The sequence below is a fragment of the Tamandua tetradactyla genome, chromosome 2, assembly GCF_023851605.1.
Source record: "Tamandua tetradactyla isolate mTamTet1 chromosome 2, mTamTet1.pri, whole genome shotgun sequence".
Classification (NCBI taxonomy): domain Eukaryota; kingdom Metazoa; phylum Chordata; class Mammalia; order Pilosa; family Myrmecophagidae; genus Tamandua; species Tamandua tetradactyla.
In genome coordinates, this window is record NC_135328.1 from 20,599,896 (window position 1) to 20,606,078 (window position 6,183).

Sequence of the window (6,183 nt, forward strand, 5' to 3'; positions counted from 1 at the left end):
CTTAATTAAAACATGCACCAAAAATATTTTCCCCACTATATATGAATCTCCATGGGATCCAGCCAATGTACTTTCATACACTGTTGAAGAAATTTTAAAGCTCAATAATTGTTATGAACTATTCTGCTCTAAACGCTCTGAAAGAGGAAATATTTCAGGTTCATGAAACAATTTTAAACTTGAGATTTTCCGAATGTTATTTAGACATGATCCATTAATTCCTGGTATACCCTCTAGGGTATTTTTTCTGATCACAACAAAATTGAATTAGAAATCAGCAACAAAATTACCTACAAAATACCCAAATGTTTGAAAAATAAACAACACTTTATAACTAGTTCAGGGCCAAAGAGAAATCACCACGTAATCTTTTTAAGAAAAGCAAATTAACTATAACAATAACGTTATTTATAGGAATTGTAGAATAATGCTAGCAGTGCATGGAAGAAGCTTTAATAAGCCTTATATTAGAAAAGCAAAAACAAATGCACACAATTATACCAAAAACCCTTAAAATCGAAGTTTCATATTTCCACTTAAAAAATCAGAAATGTTAATGAATTAAAATCAAAATTAAGAGGAGGGAATAATAAATATATGAACAAAATCAAGGAAATAACAGATGAGCCAAAATTAAAAATCCAAAACTTTGTTCTTTTGAAAAGAATATTAAAGTCAGCCAACTCCTAACAAGACCAATGAAGTAAAAATAAAGGGAACACACAAATTACCAATATAAGCACTGATACAGGGTTCATAGCAATATATGTTTAGAGGATGACTCTGTGAGCAGGGAAAACTGGTTTGTGGGGATATCCTCTGTTCCTATAAATTTTTTTCTGAGCTTGTTTTACTGCAGGTCATATAATCCTAGCATGAGCAGAAAACACTGACTCTTTTTCTTTGGTTGATCTTTGAGATACCAAGTCCAGAGATCACCTCTCTCAGAACCAAGTTAACAAGGACAGGGAGACACCAGAAGCAAATCAAATGTGAGAAGTCCTTCAATAAGGAATATGTGATGTGAAATTCATTCTAGCACATGTGGATAGCTCTATAACTAACCAACCTGACTATGCCAAGTCAAACCTCCCCACTTCTGTTCCCATCTCTCATCTCCCATTCCCATAAAATCTCCCCTTACTCCTAGGTCACAGAGACAGATTTGAGCCTTGCCTCCTGTCTCCATGCCAGTCAGCCTTGCATTAGAACTCTTTCTTTTCCAAAATCATAGTATTGATCTCGGTGCATGTCGGGCAGCAAGCCCTTGAATGGTAATAAGGTAGTGAGGAATATAACTGACAACTCTATTGCAATAAATTCAACAATCTGGATGAAACATTGAGATGAAAAACTATTTACCAAAACCCTATTGAGATGATATACTCAATTTATTTTCCAACATCAATACAGGGTGAAATAATAAAATTTCAATAGCCCTACAACTATTTTTTTTATTGTAACCTTTTTTTTTTCTGTTGTTGGTACTTAATGAAAACATCCATAGTTCACTATACCCTGAATTTATGCTACCAACTTGTATGTGGTCGATGAGCAACCAGGCCAAATGGTATTCTTCTTATGTCTGGTTGACAAATAGCATTTAACTAATGATTTCTTTCATGTAAACTTTAACACGAACTCATAGGTTGCGTTGATTATGCCCCAAGATATGAGGAACCCAGGGCAATTCAGATGGGTACTTCAGGGAAGACTGTCACTTTGTTATGTCACTCTAGCCATAATTTTTTGGAAACAAATTGAAATCCCCCACCGGTCTGAGACTGTATGTAAGTTTTTACAACATTAAGTGGAAAAAAACAAGAATCCCAACATAGTATCCAATAGCCCTTCACAGTTCAAGTCATTGACCAAATGAGCACCGTGAGTCCTTGCAGTAGGCAAATACTCCTTAATGGGACCTCAAAGGCCAAAAAAGAGTTAAAAAGGACATTGCTGAGTCCATTACAGAAGAAAATGGACCCCAACCCTTGATAGTACTCTCTAATTCCATGAGATTTCAATGCCCTTAAAGTCTTCTGAGTATAAATTTATCATGATGGTTGTGGTCTTGAAGCAATATTTTAACTCTTTCAAATGGAGTGACATCGCTTCTTTTATCTCTGAAAGTATTGCAGCCACGCTATGAGTTACAGGCTCCGGGGAGATGACATGCTTATGGAAAAGGCAAATGAATCCTCCTGCAGACTAAACATAAGTACCGTTGTAGTTGTCTTCCATATTAATGGGGAAAGGATTCCACAATACACATTTCAGAAGCTGTTTCAGTTTGTTAGAGCTGCTGGAATGAAATATATCAATTATGGGTTGGCTTTTACAATGGGATTTATTATTCTATACAAATTTACAGTTCTAAGGCTGTGGAAATGTCCCAATTAAGGCATCAACAGGATGATGCCTTCTCTGGAGATAGGCTGCTGGCATATGGGGTTCCTCTACCTTTTTGTTCTAGTTTGCTAGCTGCCAGAATGCAATATACTAGAAATGGAATGGCTTTTAAAAAGGGGAATTTAATGAGTTGCTAGCTTATAGTTCTAAGACCGAGAAAATGTCCCAATTAAAACAAGTCTCCAATCAAAGGTATTCAGGGAAGGATACCTTGGTTCAAGAAGGCCGATGAAGTTCAGGGTCTCTCTCATCCAAAAAGGCACATGGTGAACACAGTCACAGTTTCTCCCTTAGCTGGAAGAGCACATGGTGAGCACAGGGTCATCTGTTAGCTTTCTCTCCTGGCTTCCTGTTTTATGAAGCTCCCCAGGAGGTGTCTTCCTTCTTCATCTCCAAAGTGCTGGCTGATGGACTCTCTGTGTCATGGTGCTGCAGCATTCTCTGCTCTTTCTGAATCTCTCATTCTCCAAAATGTTTCCTCTTTTATAGGACTTCAGAAGCTAATCAAGACCCACCCAAATGGGTGGAGACATATTGTCACCTAATCCAGTTTAACAACCACTCTTGATTACATCACATGTCCAGGGAGATGATCTAATTACAGTTTCAAACATACAATGCTGAATAAGGATTAGAAGAAATGGCTGCCTTTACAAAATGGAATTAGGATTAAAACATTACTTTTCTAGAGTCCATGCATCATTTCAAACCAGCACATTCCACCCGCTGGACCCTAAAAAAGACATGTTTTCCCCATATACAAAAGACATTAATTCCATCACAATATCAGAAAACTTTGAAACATTTCAGTAACAATAAAATGCAATACAAGATTAAAACTAGCATAGTGTCATCAGAGTTAGGTACAAGTGTGGTCTGTGCTCAGGCAAATTCTCCTCTGTCTCTGGATCTTTGAAAACTCATAACAAGTTATTTGCTGCCAACATACGAAGGAGGAATAGTCATGGGATATATATATGCATTTCCAAAGGGAGGAAAGAACACAGGGGTCACCAGACCCATATAGTTTTGAAAACCCACGGGGCCAAGTCCATTAGATTTCAAAGTCTGAGAATAATTTATGTTCAGGGCTTCTGAAGGCGGCAGTCCCACCCTTTCCAAGGGCCTATGCTTCTCTTTGAATGCAACCTTGGGGGACATTGGGGAGACCACCTTTCTCTCGGCTCCACCCTCTCCAAGCATTGGGGCCGCACCCAAGCTCTCTGCCATCTCCGGGGCACACACTCAACCCCTCCATGTAGTGACAGCCAGGCTTTCCCCAAACCCCAAAGAATGTGCTTCACTCTCTTCAAGGCCTGAGGTGGCATGACTCTTTCACTGCAAAAGGTGGAAGCTACATCCTCTGTCTTTGGGGCAAACTCACCCCCTCTATGGGCTTGGGTGTGTCTGCACTCCTGACCCAAGGCTTCTTGACTTCAGACCTCAGCCTCCATGGTTCTACCTCTGAAGTTATTTTTCCTCCAAAACCCCCAGTCCAGATTGGCAGCGGCTCTGTTTATACAGGTCCCAAAGCACTCTCATCAGCTTTCTATGCAGTAGCCTTGGATCATGTCCATCAGACATAAGGAGTTTCCATAAATCCTTCCTGGATAACTCCATGTACAATTCTGGCTTTCTCTGAAATGGCTGACTGGTTTCACATTTGGTCATGTCCTTATGTGGGACACTGCTCTCTGGGCTGTCCCTTCCAGGAAGCCCAACATTCTCCAGAACATCAACTTTTGGTTTCTTTGTACCCAAGAGTTCAGTTCTGAGCTTATCTCCTTCCTGTTGCATTTCACTATAAGCTGCAAGGAGAAACCAGGATGCATTTTCCACATTTAATTTGGAGACCTCTTCTGCTAAATATCCAAGTTCATGGCTTTTAAAATCTGCCTTCCAGCCAAAGTCACTAGTCAATTTTGCCAGATTATCTGCTATTTTAAAACAAGGATTGCCTTCCTTCCAGTCTGCAATAGCACATGACTCATTTCTGTTTAGAGCCTGGTCAGAGGTATCTTTAGAGTCCACATTTCTACCAAAAGTCTCTTCAAAACCTTCTAGGCCTTCTCTATCAGGCTTCTCACAACTCCTCCAGATTCTTCCCCGTATCCATTTAAAGAGCTGTTCCAACATGTTTGGTATCTGCAAACCTCAGCAGCACCCCACTCCTGGTACCAAAATCTGTTCCAGTTTGCTAGCTGCCAGAATGCAACATACCAGAAATGGAATGGCTTTTAAAAAGGGAAATTTAATGAGTTGCTAGTTTATAGTTCTAAGGCCGAGAAAATGTCCCAATTAAAATAAGTCTATAGAAATGTCCAATTAAAGGTATCCAGGGAAGGATACCTTGGTTAAAGAAGGCTAATGAAGTTCAGGGTCTCTCTCTGTCATCTGAGAAAGCACAGGATGGACACAGTCACTGTTTCTCCCTCAGCTGGAAGGGCACATGGTGAGCACAGGATCATCTGTTAGCTTTCTCTCCTGGCCTCTGGTTTCATGAAGCTCCCTAGGAGGCATCTTCCTTCTTCATCTCCAAAGTGCTGGCTGATGGACTCTCTGCTTCATGGTGCTGCAGCATTCTCTTCTCTCTCTGAATCTCTCATTCTCTAAAACGTTTCTTCTTTTATAGGACTTCAGAAGCTAATCAAGACCCACCCAAATGGGTGGAGACATGTTGTCACCTAATCCGGCTTAACAACCGCTCTTGATTACATCACATGTCCAGGGAGATGATCTAATTACATTTTCAAACATACAATGCTGAATAGGGATTAGAAGAAATGGCTGCCTTTACAAAATGGGATTAGGATTAAAACATGGCTTTTCTCAAGTACATGCATCATTTCTAACCAGCACACTTTGCCTTCAGCTTCTTTGTGTCCTTCCTTGTTTCTTTGGGCTTTTCTCTCAGCTGTCTCCAAACTTTTCTGGGTCTTTCTCTCTGAGCTGTCTGGACTTTTTTCTGTCTTTTATTCTCATAAAAAGCTCCAGCAAAAGATTAAGACCCACCTTGATTTGGGAGGGGCACATCTCAATTGAAACAACCTAATCAAAAGGTCCCACCCACAATAGGTCGACACCCACAGGAATGGCTTCAAAGAACATGGACTTTTCTTGGGTACATACCAGCTTCAAACCAGCACAGATTCTATCCCTCCTTCCTGCATCCCAGGTTTTTATCCCATACAGCTGTTTCTGAAAGAGGACTTTTTGCATTTGAAAAATGATTGCGATATTGTTGAAAGCTGCATAGCAGCCACACAAGTAATGCTTCATTTCAGAAACGTTTGTAATATGAGGTGATATATCTTGTTTTGAAGATGTTATACCGGTGACCTCTTTTTGCAGACCTCTGAATCCACCATGCTGCTTAAGAAGTTTCTTCTTCATGAAGGATTTTTTTTAACCTGTGACACCATTTGGGCCTGATAGTAGCTTTTCGATATCTTTCCCAATGTCATCCATTGTTTATGTCTGTTAGTTCAATTGTGGTAACTGAATTTTTATAACTGACAGTCCACATGGATAAGGAAAACCTAGATATAATCCAAGCAGTTTTGTGCAAAACTAGGGAGAAGGGGATTGTAATTCTCAAAGCATGTCAACCCTCACAGGCCAGCAGGTCTGGGTAGCAATTTGAACAAAATCAGCTTGGGTTATATTCATAGCTACGACACCATCTTGCTACTCTAAATATAAAGCAACATTTCTGAAAAAACAAAACAAAACAAAACTGTCAACTCTCTGGGTGCACTTTTATCTACCAAACAA

At 39.8% G+C, this 6,183-nt stretch overlaps 1 pseudogene; it reads right to left on the minus strand.

Annotated features, from left to right (window-relative positions):
• Positions 1-1,620: 1,620 nt before the first annotated feature.
• LOC143655684 (mitochondrial nicotinamide adenine dinucleotide transporter SLC25A51-like) lies at positions 1,621-5,777 on the minus strand (annotated as a pseudogene).
• Between the last annotated feature and the right edge of the window lie 406 nt (positions 5,778-6,183).